Source organism: Hyperolius riggenbachi, chromosome 10 (genome assembly GCF_040937935.1).
Source record: "Hyperolius riggenbachi isolate aHypRig1 chromosome 10, aHypRig1.pri, whole genome shotgun sequence".
Taxonomy (NCBI): Eukaryota; Metazoa; Chordata; class Amphibia; order Anura; family Hyperoliidae; genus Hyperolius; species Hyperolius riggenbachi.
Genome location: NC_090655.1, coordinates 74,039,113 through 74,057,578, shown reverse-complemented (window position 1 = coordinate 74,057,578; position 18,466 = coordinate 74,039,113). Strand labels below are relative to the sequence as shown.

General features: G+C 48.5%; 1 long non-coding RNA gene across 6 annotated transcripts in view; it reads right to left on the bottom strand.

Annotated features, from left to right (window-relative positions):
• LOC137534238 (uncharacterized) overlaps positions 1-18,466 on the bottom strand; it is a 372,799-nt gene that overhangs the window by 352,544 nt on the left and 1,789 nt on the right. For all 6 annotated transcript variants that reach the window (XR_011024341.1, XR_011024336.1, XR_011024339.1 and 3 more), the window contains exon 2: positions 16,210-16,391. This is a non-coding gene — a long non-coding RNA (uncharacterized lncRNA). The remainder of the gene's footprint in view (positions 1-16,209; positions 16,392-18,466) is intronic.

Sequence of the window (18,466 nt, the reverse complement as noted above, 5' to 3'; positions counted from 1 at the left end):
ACAACAGGTGGCATTGTTGGTGTAAACGTTGTGGTAGATCCCCTCATCTCGTCTTTGATGCTACGTCGAGAAGTCAGTTGCTTTTGCTGGAATTGCAGTTGAATAGTTGAACAAACAATAGCAAATGATCACAAAGCCACGAATGTCACTTGACAGAAGCAAACAGGAAGAAGAACCACAATGCTGTTCTACAGGAAATGACGCAAAAAATACAGCATACAACCGCAAAGCTTCACCGAAAACAACTGGCGTTAGTGTTGGTAAAAACAACAGCATGTAAACAAGACACCAAGCAGACGCCTGTCTGACCAACCTTTTAACGCATAAATTATTTTTAAGTAAGTTATTTTACATGGTGTCATGTTTAAATAACTGTGGCAAGGTAGGATGTTTTTCACCTTTTAGTTATATACTGTATACACAAATGGCATTTGGCAACTATTTCAAAAGTGAAAGAAGTGATGATACAAATGATAGTGATGGTAAATGTAAGAAACTACATGTTTCTATCGGCAACAACACACCTTTATTCCGGCACCAGCAACTCATTAGTAAGAGCTGCAAACACGACTCATCACAGCAAAACAGCATAGGAGATAGAACTTCTTTAGGCGGCTTCCAAGTTCCAAAGTGTTTATTCAGTAAACAGATACAGTTCGTTACAGCTTAGCAAAGCAGATTCTTCTGTAGTAAGTCCGTTGCGTTACAGCTTCTTGATGACCTTCCTGGTGAAGGGTAATCAGGTCATCTATCTATACTATGTTAGAGTTGGGCCGAACGGTTCGCCTGCGAACGGTTCCATGCGAACTTCAGTGGTTCGCGTTCGCGTCCCGCAGGCGAACCTTTGCGGAAGTTCGGTTCGCCCCATAATGCACATGGAGGGTCAACTTTGACCCTCTACATCACAGTCAGCAGGCCCAGTGTAGCCAATTAGGCTACACTAGCCCCTGGAGCCCCACCCCCCCTTATATAAGGCAGGCAGCGGCGGCCATTACGGCCACTCGTGTGCCTGCATTAGTCAGAGTAGGGCGAGCTGCTGCAGACTGTCTCTCAGGGAAAGATTAGTTAGGCTTAGCTTGTTCCTGTCTGGCTGCATACCTGTTCTGTGAACCCACCACTGCATACCTGTGCTGTGAACCCACCACTGCATACCTGTGCTGTGAACCCACCACTGTATACCTGTGCTGTGAACCCACCACTGTATACCTGTTCATTGAACCCACCACTGCATACCTGTGCTGTGAACCCACCACTGCATACCTGTGCTGTGAACCCACCACTGCATACCTGTGCTGTGAACCCACCACTGCATACCTGTGCTGTGAACCCACCACTGCATACCTGTTCTGTTCAGTGGACCCGCCACTGCATACCTGTTCTGTTCAGTGGACCCGCCACTGTATACCTGTTCTGTTCAGTGGACCCGCCACTGCATACCTGTTCTGTTCAGTGGACCCGCCACTGCATACCTGTTCTGTTCAGTGGACCCACCGCATCAGTGCGCATACCTGTGCAGTTAAGTGAACCCGCCACTGCATACCTGTTCTGTTCAGTGGACCCGCCACTGCATACCTGTTCTGTTTAGTGAACCCGCCACTGCATACCTGTTCTGTTCAGTGAACCGCCACTGTATACCTGTTCTGTTTAGTGAACCCGCCACTGCATACCTGTTCTGTTCAGTGGACCCGCCACTGCATACCTGTTCTGTTCAGTGGACCCACCGCATCAGTGCGCATACCTGTGCAGTTAAGTGAACCCGCCACTGCATACCTGTTCTGTTCAGTGGTCCCGCCACTGCATACCTGTTCTGCTTAGTGAACCGCCACTGCATACCTGTTCTGTTTAGTGAACCCGCCACTGCATACCTGTTCTGTTCAGTGGACCCACCGCATCAGTGCGCATACCTGTGCAGTTAAGTGAACCCGCCACTGCATACCTGTTCTGTTCAGTGGACCCGCCACTGCATACCTGTTCTGTTTAGTGAACCCGCCACTGCATACCTGTTCTGTTTAGTGAACCCGCCACTGCATACCTGTTCTGTTTAGTGAACCTGCCACTGCATACCTGTTCTGTTTAGTGAACCGCCACTGTATACCTGTTCTGTTTAGTGAACCCGCCACTGCATACCTGTTCTGTTCAGTGGACCCACCGCATCAGTGCGCATACCTGTGCAGTTAAGTGAACCCGCCACTGCATACCTGTTCTGTTCAGTGGACCCGCCACTGCATACCTGTTCTGTTTAGTGAACCCGCCACTGCATACCTGTTCTGTTTTGTGAACCTGCCACTGCATACCTGTTCTGTTCAGTGGACCCGCCACTGCATACCTGTTCTGTTCAGTGGACCCGCCACTGCATACCTGTTCTGTTCAGTGGACCCACCACTGCATACCTGTTCTGTTTAGTGAACCCACCACTGCATACCTGTTCTGTTCAGTGGACCCGCCACTGCATACCTGTTCTGTTTAGTGAACCCACCACTGCATACCTGTTCTGTTCAGTGGACCCGCCACTGTGTATACCTGTTCATTGAACCCACCACTGCATACCTGTGCTGTGAACCCACCACTGCATACCTGTGCTGTGAACCCACCACTGCATACCTGTGCTGTGAACCCACCACTGCATACCTGTTCTGTTCAGTGGACCCACCACTGCATACCTGTTCTGTTTAGTGAACCGCCACTGTATACCTGTTCTGTTTAGTGAACCCGCCACTGCATACCTGTTCTGTTCAGTGGACCCACCGCATCAGTGCCCATACCTGTGCAGTTAAGTGAACCCGCCACTGCATACCTGTTCTGTTCAGTGGACCCGCCACTGCATACCTGTTCTGTTTCGTGAACCCGCCACTGCATACCTGTTCTGTTCAGTGAACCCACCGCATCAGTGCGCATACCTGTGCAGTTAAGTGAACCCGCCACTGCATACCTGTTCTGTTCAGTGGACCCGCCACTGTATACCTGTTCTGTTTAGTGAACCCGCCACTGCATACCTGTTCTGTTCAGTGGACCCGCCACTGCATACCTGTTCTGTTTAGTGAACCGCCACTGTATACCTGTTCTGTTTAGTGAACCCGCCACTGCATACCTGTTCTGTGAACCCGCCACTGTATACCTGTTCTGTTCAGTGAACCCACCGCATCAGTGCGCATACCTGTGCAGTTAAGTGAACCCACCTACCTACGTGAGTGCACGCAGTGTGATATACCACTCCGTGCATACCCGATATGGACAAAACAGGTAGAGGAAGAGGTAGTGGCAGAGCCAGAGGAAGGCCACCCGGCAGGTCTGCGCGAGGTCGTGTAAATGTAATTTCGTGTGGACCTGGCCCACAGTACAGTGCTCGGAAGAAGGCACGTCCCATCACCTCCCAAGATTGTCAGGACGTGGTTGAGTATTTAGCGACACAGAACACCTCATCTTGCTCAGCCACCAGTGCTACTACTAGCACCACTTCCGCTGCATTTGACACTTCGCAAGAATTATTTAGTGGTGAAATCACTGATGCACAGCCATTGTTGTTACAGCCAGATGAATTTTCACCAGCTCATATGTCTGAGTTACGCGGCAACATTATGGATGTAACGTGTAAGGAGGATGAAGGACCTACTGATGTTGGTGCATGTTTGGATTTGTCTGAGGCAAGCGAAGCTGGGCAGGATGATTACGATGATGATGATGATGATAGGGATCCTCTGTATGTACCCAATAGAGGAGATGAAGAGGGGGACAATTCAGAGGGGGAGTCAGAGAGTAGGAGGAGGAGAGAAGTTGCTGAAAGAAGCTGGGGCAGCTCTTCGTCAGAAACAGCTGGTGGCAGTGTCCGGCACCATGTATTGCCACCTATGTACAGCCAGCCAACTTGCCCTTCAGCATCAGCTGCTGAGGTCCCCATAGTGCCCACATCCCAGGGTGGCTCAGCGGTGTGGAAATTTTTTAATGTGTGTGCCTCAGATCGGACCAAAGCCATCTGTTCGCTCTGCCAACAAAAATTGAGCCGTGGAAAGGCCAACACTCACGTAGGGACAAGTGCCTTACGAAGGCACCTGGAGAAAAGGCACAAACAGCAATGGGATGGCCACCTGAGCAAAAGCAGCAGCAGCACACAAAAGCAAAGCCACCCTCCTTCTCCTCTTCCTCCTCCATCAGGTGCATTATCTGCTTCTGCCGCTTTCTCCCTTCCACCTTCACAGGCACCCTCCTCCACTCCGCCTCTGCCCTTGAGCGGTTCCTGCTCCTCTGCCCACAGCAGCAGTCAGGTGTCCGTGAAGGAAATGTTTGAGCGGAAGAAGCCAATTTCGGCCAGTCACCCCCTTGCCCGGCGTCTGACAGCTGGCGTGGCGGAACTGTTAGCTCGGCAGCTGTTACCATACCGGCTGGTGGACTCTGAGGCCTTCCGTAAATTTGTGGCCATCGGAACACCGCAGTGGAAGATGCCAGGCCGCACTTATTTTTCGAGAAAGGCCATACCCCAACCGCACCGTGAAGTTGAGAGGCAAGTGGTGTCATCTCTTGCGAAGAGCGTTGGGTCAAGGGTACACCTGACCACGGATGCCTGGTCTGCCAAGCACGGGCAGGGCCGCTACATTACCTACACAGCCCATTGGGTGAACCTGGTGGTGAACGATGGCAAGCAGGGCGCAGCGGACCAAATTGTGACACCTCCACGGCTTGCAGGCAGGCCTCCTGCCACCTCCTCTCCTCCTGCTACATGCTCTTCGCTGTCCTCCTCCTCCTTGGCTGAGTGGCAGTTCTCCTCTCCAGCTACACAGCCCCAGCTCCGCAGGGCCTATGCTGCATGCCAGGTACGACGGTGTCACGCCATCTTAGACATGGCTTGTCTCAAAGCGGAGAGTCACACTGGAGCAGCTCTCCTGGCTGCTCTTAAGAAACAGGTGGATGAGTGGCTGACCCCGCACCACCTGGAGATAGGCAACGTGGTGTGCGACAACGGCAGCAATCTGCTTGCCGCTTTGCATATGGGGAAGCTGACACACATACCCTGCATGGCACATGTCATGAATCTAGTGGTTCAAAGATTTGTGGCAAAAGTACCCTGGCTTAGCGAATGTCCTGAAGCAGGCCAGGAAGTTCTGTGGGCATTTGAGGCGGTCTTACACAGCCATGGCACGCTTTGCGGAAATTCAGCGCAAAAACAACATGCCGGTGAGACGCCTCATTTGCGATAGCCCGACTCGCTGGAACTCGACCCTGCTCATGTTCTCCCGCCTGCTAGAACAGAAGAAAGCCGTGACCCACTACCTCTACAACTACAGTAGAATGAAACAGTCTGGGAAGATGGGGATGTTCTGGCCCGACAACTGGACACTGATGGAGAATGCATGCAGGCTCATGCGGCCGTTTGAGGAGGTGACCAACCTGGTGAGCCGCAGTGAGGGCACCATCAGCGACTTAATTCCCTACGCTTACTTCTTGGAGCGTGCTGTGCGTAGAGTGGCGGATGAAGCTGTGAATGAGCGTGACCAGGAACCGTTACGGCAGGAACAGGCATGGGACCAATTTTCATCAGACCCAGCTGTTTCCTCAACACCTGCGGCAGCACAGAGGGGGGAGGAGGAGGAAGAAGAGAAGTCGTGTGCAGAAGACGAATCAGACTCAGAGGATGATGAGCAAGGTGTTTCTTTGGGGGAGGAGGAGGAGGGGACAGCGGCAGGAGAACAACCTCAGCAGGCATCGCAAGGGGCTTGTGCTGCTCAACCTTCCCGTGGTATTGTTCGCGGCTGGGGGGAGGAGGTTGACTTACCTGACGTCACTGAGGAAGAGCAAGAGGAGATGGAGGGTACTGGATCCGACTTTGTGCAGATGTCGTCTTTTATGCTGTCCTGCCTGTTGAGGGACCCCCGTATAAAAAACCTCAAGGGGAATGAGCTGTACTGGGTGGCCACACTACTAGACCCTCGGTACAGGCACAAAGTGGCGGACCTGTTACCAACTCACCGGAAGGTGGAAAGGATGCAGCACATGCAGAACCAGCTGTCAACTATGCTTTACAATGCCTTTAAGGGTGATGTGACGGCACAACGCCAGCAAGGTACCACTGCCACTAATCCTCCTCCCGTGTCCACGCAGTCAAAGACAGGACGCTCCAGCGATCTCATGGTGATGTCGGACATGCGGACGTTCTTTAGTCCAACGCCTCGCCGTAGCCCTTCCGGATCCACCCTCCACCAACGCCTGGAACGGCAGGTAGCCGACTACCTGGCCTTAAGTGTGGATGTAGACACTGCTGTGAACAGCGATGAGGAACCCTTGAACTACTGGGTGCGCAGGCTTGACCTGTGACCAGAGCTGTCCCAATTTGCCATCCAACTTCTCTCCTGCCCTGCCGCAAGCGTCCTCTCAGAAAGGACCTTCAGCGCAGCTGGAGGCATTGTCACAGAGAAGAGAAGTCGCCTAAGTCACAAAAGTGTTAAGTACCTCACCTTTATCAAAATGAATGAGGCATGGATCCCGGAGGGCTGCTGCCCGCCCCAAGACTAAGTCAGTCCCCGCACATACAGCATCTCTGCCTGCACGCCGTGTGACTGGCTGCCTGGCCTGCCCCAAGAAGACTAAGTCGCTCCCAGTCCCTCCACACAGCATGTCTGCCTGCAGGCCGCTTGACTACCTTCTCCGCCACCACCAACAGGGTCCGGGACTCCAGGCGGATTGCTGAATTTTTTACGCCGCTGCTAGCAGCGGCCGCTGTAATAATTTTTCGGGTGCATGTACCTGACTGCCTAATTTTTCTGGCTGCACTGCGGGCAGCTGCAACAACAAAAGAAAAGGCATGTACATGCGCCCATTCCCCTTCGTGATCATTACCTTGCCGTGGTGAAGGGGCTTGCGTATCACAATGGAGCAATGACCGGCGCCTAGATGAGTGTCTCGGGGGGCACACCCACGATAATAAGGTCGTTGCCTCATTGTGGTCAGACCAAATTTGATCAGCTGGACAGTCACTGTTCTGTCATTCAGCTACATCAGCCAGGCGACCATATGGGCTGTAAAGCCACCAAAACCTGCACTCTCGCCATGGTGTGCACCAGTAAAGCACGGCCGTCACTACACAAACAGCTGTTTGCGGTGCGTTACACGATGAGTTTGGTGTGTCAGTGTGAAGCAGTACCTTAATTACACTACCTGATTGATGTATACACATGCAAGATGTTTGAAAGCACTTTAGGCCTGTCATTTAGCATTCAATGTGATTTCTGCCCTTAAAACGCTGCTTTGCGTCAAATCCAGATTTTTCCCGGGGAATTTTGGCATGTATCCCACTCCGCCATCCCCCCCCTCCAGGTGTTAGACCCCTTGAAACATCTTTTCCATCACTTTTGTGGCCAGCATAATTATTTTTTTTTTAAAGTTCGCATCCCCATTGAAGTCTATTGCGGTTCGCGAACTTTAACGCGAACCGAACCTTTCGCGAAAGTTTGCGAACCCGGTTCGCGAACCGAAAATCGGAGGTTCGGCCCAACACTATACTATGTTACATCTAACTACCAAGCCCTGAGGCTTATCTAATATATACAGCATACGTTATAGAATATGACACAACATCATTGGATAGAAGTCAAGGGTTGGAGAAAGCCAGGAGAGAGAAGCAAAGGTATCTCTCCTCAGCCTGTGACCCCTTTTAAAACCGGTCACCAGGGAGTTAAATGTGACATCATCTGAGCCATCCTCCCAAACCTACTATTGGCTCAGATTCCTTGTGATGTCATGATACACACCTACTTAACCACTTGCCGACCGCCTACTTCATATTGGCGGCGGCAAAGTGGCAGCCCCAGGACCACGTAACGCAGATTGGCGTCAGGTCCTGGGGCACTCTCTGGCCGGGGATCGCGCGCTGGGATGCGCGCGCATCCACCGGCAATAGGCTCCGCCCACCCGCGACGTCAACCCGCCGGCCAATCGGAAGCGCCGGCGGGTTGTTAACCCCGCGATCGCCGCTACAAAGTGTATAATACACTTTGTAATGTATACAAAGTGTATTATACAGGCTGCCTCCTGCCCTGGTGGTCCCAGTGTCCGAGGGACCACCAGGGCAGGCTGCAGCCACCCTAGTCTGCACCCAAACACACTGATCTGCCCCCCCCTGCCCCCTGATCGCCCACAGTACCCCTCAGACCCCCCCCTGCCCACCCCCCAGACCACCATTTGCACACAATCACCCCCCTAATCACCAATCAATCACTCCCCGTCACTATCTGTCAACGCTATTTTTTTTTTTAGTCCCTAAACTGCCCCCTGCTCCCTCCTGATCACCCCCCCACCCCTCAGATTCTCCCCAGACCCCCCCAGACCCTCCCCCCCCCCCGTGTACTGTATGCATCTATCCCCCCTGATCAACTGTCAATCACCTGTCAATCACCCGTCAATCACCCGTCAATCACCCGTCAATCACCCGTCAATCACCCGTCAATCACCCGTCAATCACCCGTCAATCACCCGTCAATCACCCGTCAATCACCCGTCAATCACCCCCTGTCACTGCCACCCATCAATCAGCCCCTAACCTGCCCCTTGCGGGCAATCTGATCACCCACCCACACCAATAGATCGCCCGCAGATCCGACATCAGATCACCTCCCAAATCCATCGTTTACATCTATTCTCTCCTCTAAACACCCACTAATTACCCATCAATCACCCATCAATCACCCCCTATCACCACCTGTCACTGTTACCCATCAGATTAGACCCTTGCGGGCACCCAATCGCCCGCCCACACACTCAGATTGCCCTCAACCCCCCCCCCTTATCGATTCGCCAGTGCATTATTTACATCCGTTCTTCCCTGTAATAACCCACTGATCACCTGTCAATCACCCCCTGTCACTGCCACCCATCAATCACCCCCTGTCACTGCCACCCATCAATCAGCCCCTAACCTGCCCCTTGCGGGCAATCTGATCACCCACCCACACCAATAGATCGCCCGCAGATCCGACATCAGATCACCTCCCAAGCTCAGTGTTTACATCTATTCTCTCCTCTAAACACCCACTAATTACCCATCAATCACCCCCTATCACCACCTGTCACTGTTACCCATCAGATTAGACCCTAATCTGCCCCTTGCGGGCACCCAATCACCCGCCCACACCTCAGAACGCCCTCAGACCCCAGCCCTGATCACCTCGCTAGTGCATTGCTTGCATCTATTTCCCCCCTCTAATCACACCTTGAGACACCCATAAATCACCTCCTGTCACCCCCTAGCACACCTACCCATCAGATCAGGCCCTAATTTGCCCCGTGTGGGCTCCTGATCACTCGGCCAAACCCTCAGATCCCCCTCAGACCCCCTTCCGATCACCTCCCCAGTGCATTGATTGCATCTATTTTCCCCTCTAACCGCCCCCTGAGACACCCATCAATCACCTCCTGTCACCCCCCTAGCACTCCTATCCATCAGATCAGGCCCAATACATCCTGTCATCTAAGAGGCCACCCTGCTTATGACCGTTTCCACAAAATTTGCCCTCTCATAGACCACCTGTCATCAAAATTTGCAGATGCTTATACCCCTGAACAGTCATTTTGAGAAATTTGGTTTCCAGACTACTCACAGTTTTGGGCCCGTAAAATGCCAGGGCAGTATAGGAACCCCACAAGTGACCCCATTTTAGAAAGAAGACACCCCAAGGTATTCTGTTAGGTGTATGATGAGTTCATAGAAGATTTTATTTTTTGTCAAAAGTTAGCGGAAATTGGATTTTTATTGTTTTTTTCACAAAGTGTCATTTTTCACTAACTTGTGACAAAAAATAAAATCTTCTATGAACTCACCATACCCCTAACGGAATACCTTGGGGTGTCGTCTTTCTAAAATGGGGTCACTTGTGGGGTTCCTATACTGCCCTGGCATTTTAGGGGCCCTAAACCGTGGGGAGTAGTCTAGAAAACAAATGCCTCAAAATGACCTGTGAATAGGACGTTGGGCCCCTTAGCGCACCTAGGCTGCAAAAAAGTGTCACACATGTAGTATCGCCATACTCAGGAGAAGTAGTATAATGTGTTTTGTGGTGTATTTTTACACATACCCATGCTGGGTGGGAGAAATCTCTCTGTAAATGGACAATTGTGTGTAAAAAAAATCAAAAATGTGTCATTTACAGTGATATTTCTCCCACCCAGCATGGTTATATGTAAAAATACACCCCAAAACACATTATACTACTTCTCCTGAGTACGGCGGTACCACATGTGTGGCACTTTCTTGCACCCTAAGTGCGCTAAGGGGCCCAAAGTCCAATGAGTACCTTTAGGATTTCACAGGTCATTTTGCGACATTTGGTTTCAAGACTACTCCTCACGGTTTAGGGCCCCTAAAATGCCAGGGTAGTATAGGAACCCCACAAATGACCCCATTTTAGAAAGAAGACACCCCAAGGTATTCCGTTAGGAGTATGGTGAGTTCATAGAAGATTTTATTTTTGTCACAAGTTAGCAGAAAATGACACTTTGTGAAAAAAAACAATTAAAATCAATTTCCGCTAACTTGTGACAAAAAAAAAAAATCTTCTATGAACTCACCATCCTCCTAATGGAATACCTTGGGGTGTCTTCTTTCTAAAATGGGGTAATTTGTGGGATTCCTATACTGTCCTGGCATTTTAGGGGCCCTAAACCGTGAGGAGCAGTCTTGAAACGAAATTTCTCAAAATGACCTGTGAAATCCTAAAGGTACTCATTGGACTTTGGGCCCCTTAGCGCAGTTAGGGTGCAAAAAAGTGCCACACATGTGGTATCGCCGTACTCAGGAGAAGTAGTATAATGTGTTTTGGGGTGTATTTTTCCACATACCCATGCTGAGTGGGAGAAATATCTCTATAAATTGACAATTGTGTGTTAAAAAAAGAAAACAATTGTCATTTACGGAGATATTTCTCCCACCCAGCATGGGTATGTGTAAAAATACACCCCAAAACACATTATACTACTTCTCCTGAGTACGGCAATACCACGTGTGGCACTTTTTTGCAGCCTAACTGCGCTAAGGGGCCCAAAGTCCAATGAGCATCTTTAGGCTTTACAGGGGTGCTTACAATTAGGCACCCCCCAAAATGCCAGGACAGTGAACACACCCCACAAATGACCCCATTTTGGAAAGTAGACACTTCAAGGTATTCAGAGAGTAGCATAGTGAGTCCGTGGCAGATTTCATTTTTTTTTGTCGCAAGTTAGAAGAAATGGAAACTTTTTTTTTTTTTGTTACAAAGTGTCATTTTCCGCTAACTTGTGACAAAAAATAAAATCTTCTATGAACTCACCATGCCTCTCACTGAATACTTTGGGATGTCTTCTTTCCAAAATGGGGTTATTTGGGGGGGATTTGTACTATCCTGGAATTTTAGCCCCTCATGAAACCTGACAGGTGCGCAGAAAAGTCAGAGATGCTTGAAAATGGGAAAATTCACTTTTGGCACCATAGTTTGTAAACGCTATAACTTTTACCCAATCCAATAAATATACACTGAATGGGTTTTTTTTATCAAAGACATGTAGCAGAATAACTTTCGCGCTCAAATGTATAGGAAATTTTACTTTATTTGAAAAATGTCAGCACAGAAAGTTAAAAAAGTCATTTTTTTGACAAAATTCATGTCTTTTTTGATGAATATAATAAAAACTAAAACTCGCAGCAGCAATCAAATAGCACCGAAAGAAAGCTGTATTAGTGACAAGAAAAGGAGGTAGAATTCATTTAGGTGGTAGGTTGTATGACTGAGCAATAAACCGTGAAAGCTGCAGTGGTCCGAATGGAAAAAAAGGCTCTGGTCCTTAAGGGGTTTTATGACTGCAGTCCTTAAGTGGTTAATATTCCGCTCGGTCTATAACCTACATACAAAGAATGTTATGATTGGTAAATATGGCCTAGGTTTACCTAACCACCTAGGTCTCCTAACCACCTGGGGCAGTTTAGGCCTGTGGCCTCCCTTCCTGGTAACTGCCTGCATCCTCGATTCTGCGAGAACCTCTTCTTAAAGGTATACTCTGCGAACAAGCCTTTTACCTAAAACTCCAAATAACTGAGGCCTACTTAAATTATAACAGTAAAATAGTTGATTTCATTATAGGGCTGGGCCTTGGTTAGTACATTCTGATTTCACTTAAAAAAAAAAAAATGTATCTGCATGAAAAAAAAAAAAAAAAAAAAAAGGGTTTTCCATTCCCAAAATAGCACTTCATTGCGGGCAAGAGGCTTGTGCAAACAAGCGGACATTAATGTTGTGCCAGTTCTCAGCATCTGCACATGGACCTTTTATCAAGATAGGCAGGCACGTAACAAGCATTTTGACTTTAGGTCAAAGTTAGACTAATGTGCCTTGTTTATCTGTCTTTTGCCTTAATTTAGCAACCACATGCAGAATTTACACTGATTTTTTGCCATCAGGGCACAACAGCTCGTGTCTAGGTCACAGTTATTGTTATTATTGCTACTGATTTATAAAGCACTAACATTTTCCATGGCGCTGTACAGAGATGGAATCAAACATGGAGTACATAATAAATAGACAGTGGGATACACAAAATATCGACATTTAAAAATGCTGGGAAACTGCTTGTGTCAGGACCGAAGTGTACAGATCAGACTGTAGTCTTCCTACTGTGTGATCAGGACTGCTGTCAGGCCGTTTTACACCTGGATATTACGTTGCGGTGCAATGCTCCGCCCCCATCGCATCACAAAAAGCTTCATTCATATGACCCTGCAGCAGAGAGCACTGACATGGTCATATGTATAGCACCCTGTTGGACAGGAAGTACGTCACTGGGATTCCAAGGTTCCCTGTCAAATTCACGCCATTCCGCGTATGCATGCCGCACCGCCACAGACTTGTATGCATTCCACCACCGCTAAGTCAGCCCAGTAATGCACTGTTGACTTTGCAGTCAGTGGCTGATTGGGATCCAGTGCAAAAAGACAAGTGTGGTAAGACATGGTAAGTATTCTAGGCCCCTTTGCCTTACATTGTCATTGCTTTACCCTGTAGCAAAGATATATTAATTTTTTTAATAAAAAAAATAAAAAATAAAAAAAAAAAAAAAAAAAAAACCCCATCTGTAGTGTGTAATTTATTTTTTGCCAGTAGACTAGGCGCTAGAAACACTCCCGGGTTTACCAGGAAGTGTTTTTTTCCGAACCTTTCATTCTTATGAAAGGACATGGCTCCTGATCAGGGTCGTGTCCATTCATTACAGGCACTGCGATTGGTTCGGGGAAGCCTTGCTTCCCTTCCCCAACACGGAAATACCGCCACTCGTAGAAGCAGTCATACGTGCACCACCGCTTAAACACTGGACGAGAATACTCCTCCAGATAGGCTTAAGTGGTTAAAACAATCAGGGACGCGGCAAGAGCATTGGCTGATCGGTTGCCTATAGCTTTGCACTGAATCTATCAGTGCAACTTTGCAGTTCAACTGATTTTCAATAGATTCCCTGCTGACATCTATAAGAAATTGATGTGCACTGTATGGTAGAAATCAATTCCTTCTGAATCGATTGGTTTGGTTGGAAATCTATAGGTTTATGGCCAGCTTTAAAGCTCATGATGATGATAACATAATTCCAGTACAATCCTATGATAATAATAATAATAATAATAATAATAATAATAATAATAATAATAATAATAATAATAATAATAATGAACTGTACAACCTTTTGACGATAATAATGATAAGATCAGTACAATTTTATGGTAATAATAATATTAATATGACCAGTACAATCCGATAAAGAATAACAACAACACTACAAATATGCAATAACCAATGCCATCATGTACTGCTAAAATTGCCCTCAAGTTTTGCAAAGGCATAAAAATACCTCTGTGCCACCTGTGGGTGGCAAAGTGCTCCAGGCCACAGGCGCGCAGCCCGGCCAGCCCCTGCCAGACTCCAGGCAACCCAGAAGAGGCTGCCAGAGGGGCATTTAAGGAGAATGCTGGGGCAGAGAGGAGAATGGGGGTAGCGGTAGGCATCAGGACAGGTCATACTATATGCCTGCTCCCCCCGTTTCCCTAGGTTATTTTGGCCCTGGTATCCGTTAATTATTCTGGCTTCAACCAGTGGCATAACTAAAATTTATGGGCCTCCCAGCAAAACTTTGATGGGGCCGCCTAATGTTCACATCCCATCCCTTGCCTCCCCTTGGTGCCCTTTACGGCATTGGGGCCCATCTCACAAGGCTAGTTTGGCCACCACACCCATAACAAGTGCAGCCACAAAAACACCTGAACTGAAGTATAGTCCCCTGTACCAGAGGAAGTGAAGGTTAGTAGTTGGGGCCCCCACAGCTCTGGGCCCCCCTGCGATTGCTCCCCTCTAGTTATGACCCTGGTTTCAGCATCTTAAAAGCTCCTTATAGCTATAGGTTGCTGTATAATGGTATGTAACCTTGCCTTTCCAGTGAGGCTTAGCATAGTTTATAATGTCAAGATTCTGCAGGCTAGTGATGCGTCTGGACAGTACTCAGCCCCAGACTGTCATCCAAGGGATCGAGTCCCGAACCTTGCTGAGCAACAGTCCATGTACGAGGTTTAACACAAGTGTTGGTGTTTGAATTCGGGACCCTGCATTCGGAAACCTAAATTCTGTTGAACACAGCCCTTCAGCACCCAAGGTAGTGGACAGAGTCACAGAGTCACGGGACCCAACCCAGAACCACGCAACCTTGTGACTCTGTTCACCAGCATGGGTGCTGATGTGTGGTCAAGGTCGTAGCAATAGCCATAGCAGCTGCTATGGGGCCCTGGAGTAGGAGGGGGCCCAGGTAGTACTTGATGTTTTTACTATTAACCTCCTCAGCGGTATGGACGACTATACACGTCCATCACCGCCGGAGGTCGCCGCTCAGGCCCTGCTGGGCCGATTTGAGCGAAATAAAAAAGCAGCACACGCAGCCGGCACTTTGCCAGCCACGTGTGCTGCCTGATCGCCGCCGCTCTGCGGCGATCCGCCGCGAGCAGCGGCGAAAGAGGGTCCCCCCAGCCGCCCGAGCCCTGCGCAGCCGGAACAAAAGTTCCGGCCAGCGCTAAGGGCTGGATCGGAGGCGGCTGACGTCAGGACGTCGGCTGACGTCACTCCGCTCGTCGCTATGGTGACGATGTAAGCAAAACAAGGAAGGCTGCTCATTGCGGCCTTCCTTGTTTATTCTGGGCGCCGGAGGCGATCGGAAGAACGCCTCCGGAGCGCCCTCTAGTAGGCTTTCATGCAGCCAACTTTCAGTTGGCTGCATGAAACAGTTTTTTTTTAATAAAAAAAAAACCCTCCCGCAGCCGCCCTGGCGATCTTAATAGACCACCAGGGAGGTTAACTTTCTTGTGTTCCTCCTACCTCTCACTTTGTCTCAGTGCCCATGGACTACGTAAATTAACTCCTATCTATAGGGTAGGGGCAAGTGGCATAACTAAAAAGGGCCTACATCTGAGGGCCCTATGAAAGTTTTGCTATGGGCCCCCATGATCTCTAGCTATGCCACTGTGTGCGTTGTTTGGCCTAAGCCGGGTTCCCGAATGCCGGACCCTGAATTCAAAAACACCAACAATACTTAAAAGGATTCTGTAACAAAAAAAAAAAGTTCTCCTGGAGTTACTTACCTCGGGGGGGGGGGGGGGGGGGGGGGGGAAGCCTTTGGATCCTATTGAGGCTTCCCCCGCCCTCTCCCTTCCCGTGGTGGTCTCGCTGGGCCCCTCCGAAGCCACACCCGACAATCTGCCAAGCTGTGGCGCAGTCACGCCTGCAATATTTTCCTTCCCCGGCTCCAGCGCAGTAGCGGCTCCCCGATGGGCGAAGGCAGAATAGCCACTCCCAATCGGGTCTGCTCTACTGCGCAGGCAACTTGCACCTGCGCAGTAGAGAGGACCTGACTGGGATCGGCTATTTCCACCTGAACCCGAGCCGAGAGCCGCTACAGTCTATCATATAGAAATGTTATTGTATTGTATTGTATCATTGGCAGAACACAATGTCAGCCCATTATAGAGTATTTCCTTTCCAAAGCTGGCATTTTTTTTTTATTTTTTTTTAAATCTAAACCAATTAGTATGTAATGCAGTAGATGTTAATGCTGTTAATGCAAAGGCCATATGTAACTACGTTAACAAGGTTAAAAGTAAAATCAGTTTGAAAAAAAAATCTAATTTCAGACGTGAATGAATAGAATATTTAGTTTATCTAATTTACTTACTGCATTGTTCATCGGTCTCTGCCAGTTATCTATTCTTCTTAATGTCCTTCTGGGCAGGGAATTGACGCACATTGCGTGCCACGTGCAAAGATGCACCTCTCCTCAGTGTCTGTCCACAGAGGGATCATTGTATTATGCACACAAAGTCTGTGATGTGGAGACAGGTGGAGTTCTGCTTATGTCTGTAATAAAGCATATAAAAAAGTAAGAAATCAAAGAAGACATTATGAAGACTGATTCTTTGCAGGCAAAACTAGTATAATAAAATGTTCTGTATCTCACATGAGTAACGTGTTATCCTACCAGGAATTGATTTCGGTTAATTACCATAGTTTTTGTTTAAAGGACACCCGAGGTGAAAGTAAACTAATGAAACAAACAACTGCATCTATACTCCTCCTCCTAAAAATGACTTTTTAAGATATTCCACAGTTTTAAATTTAAATCTACTTCTTATGTTTTTACTGTTTTATTGTTTTTGCTCAATGACACATTAATTGCAGTGTACCAGACCTAAAATCTATGAACTATTGACCCTTTTTATCTCTTCCCTGCTCTCAGAAGCCATTTTCTTCTTGGAAAGTGTTTTATAGTTGTTGTAATTTCTTTTCAGGGAGGATCACACTGTAGTCTGACCTAGTCCTGACTCAGACAGGAACTGCTACTTACATACCGAATGTTAAACTCTTTCAGGCACAGAAAGAAAAAAAAAAAGGAACACAACATAGTTATTTGTGTGCTAGGCACTGTACATACATACACATGTCTATCTCATCATGTCACCTCGGGTATCCTTTAAAGTGTACCTGTGGGTAAAAGTGAAAAAAAGTGCACTATCTTGATACTTACCTTAGTAGAGAGAAGGCTCTGGATAACCCATAACCCAGAGGCTTCCCTCATCCCTCTACTGATCCATTGCTGGGAAAGTGTTGTCTACCCCCCCCCCCCCCCCTCCTTCTTTCAGAGGGCTTGTCAAAAGGTATGTATTGCTGTGCTCCTGTTCATGAACAAGCGTGGCCACACTGCGCAGGATGCTTGCACAGAGGCACAGAGCCACTCAGGCTTAGCTGCGGCACTCAGTCTCAACATGTTGCATTCCTCCGCCTCCCAGGAGCGCCACCACATGTCAACGTTTGACACACGTAGTGTTGCAACTGCTGCAATTCGAATGCCGTTAAATTGCACCCATATTGCACTGACGGGTGTCAGACATTAGGCTGAGCTGCTCGGTAAATGTGCAGTTCAGACGCCAGTCTAAAAGGGGCCTAACACTGCTACTGCCTATAGAGCGTGTCCTAGTGTCTGCAGCTCTGGCATTTGAGTCCGCCAGGAGAAAAGCGCAATATAAATGTTCTGTGTCTTGTCACAGGGCCTTGTCTGGCTGGCATGCTTCTCCATCAGTCAGTGCTCCCCATCTTCATTCTCGCTAGCTGCATCTTCTCAGTGACCTGATGGCATGTTACATGCATCATATGCGCTGTGTCGCTGAGAAGAGGTACTGACGGGTACGCAGATGTGGAGCATGCAGGCTGACGAAGGAGCACGCCGGTAGAAGAGGTCAGCGTGCTCCGCTGCCAAACACTCTACAGTGAAACCTGTGGCCACCATTTACCAGTAATGGGTGGAAGTGTGTGTACATGTCTAATCTGCTCCCGATTGATAAAAACTTTAGCAAAATCGATCCCTTTCTCGATCGGAAACAGATCGGATATGTCGGAACTAATCACCCAATTCCCGCCGATCAGGCGGGAAATTGCATTGTGTATTCCCAGAGTAATGCAATACTGCATGCGGGGAAACCACAGACGTCCCCTCAAGTGTGACCCCTGCCCAAGTTGAGAGACAATATAGCGTATGGCCAATGTCAGTTTTCGGGTTCAGGTGCCCTTTCAATGCATTTGGTGAAAATGTGTTGTCACATGCTTGCCATGAGCCAGAGAGAAGGTCCATGGGAAATTCCACTAGCGTGATTGGACAGACAGCATCCTCTCAAACTGCTAGGATTCAGGTAGGTTATATAAATGGCGCTGGTCTAGATTAGGGGACTCAGCAGGAAACCTCAGAAGGAACAGCTCTCCAATCATAGCTCTCTCCACAGCACGGCACGTTGTGATTGACTAAATAGTGTGGGCTTAGTTTACTACAACCTATTGGAAACCTAGCAGTTCCAGAGAGTGCTGTCCACCCAATCACGTTAGCGGAATTTCCCTGTGAGGTTTCCTGGCACTGTATTAATAATACCCCCACTCTATTTAAC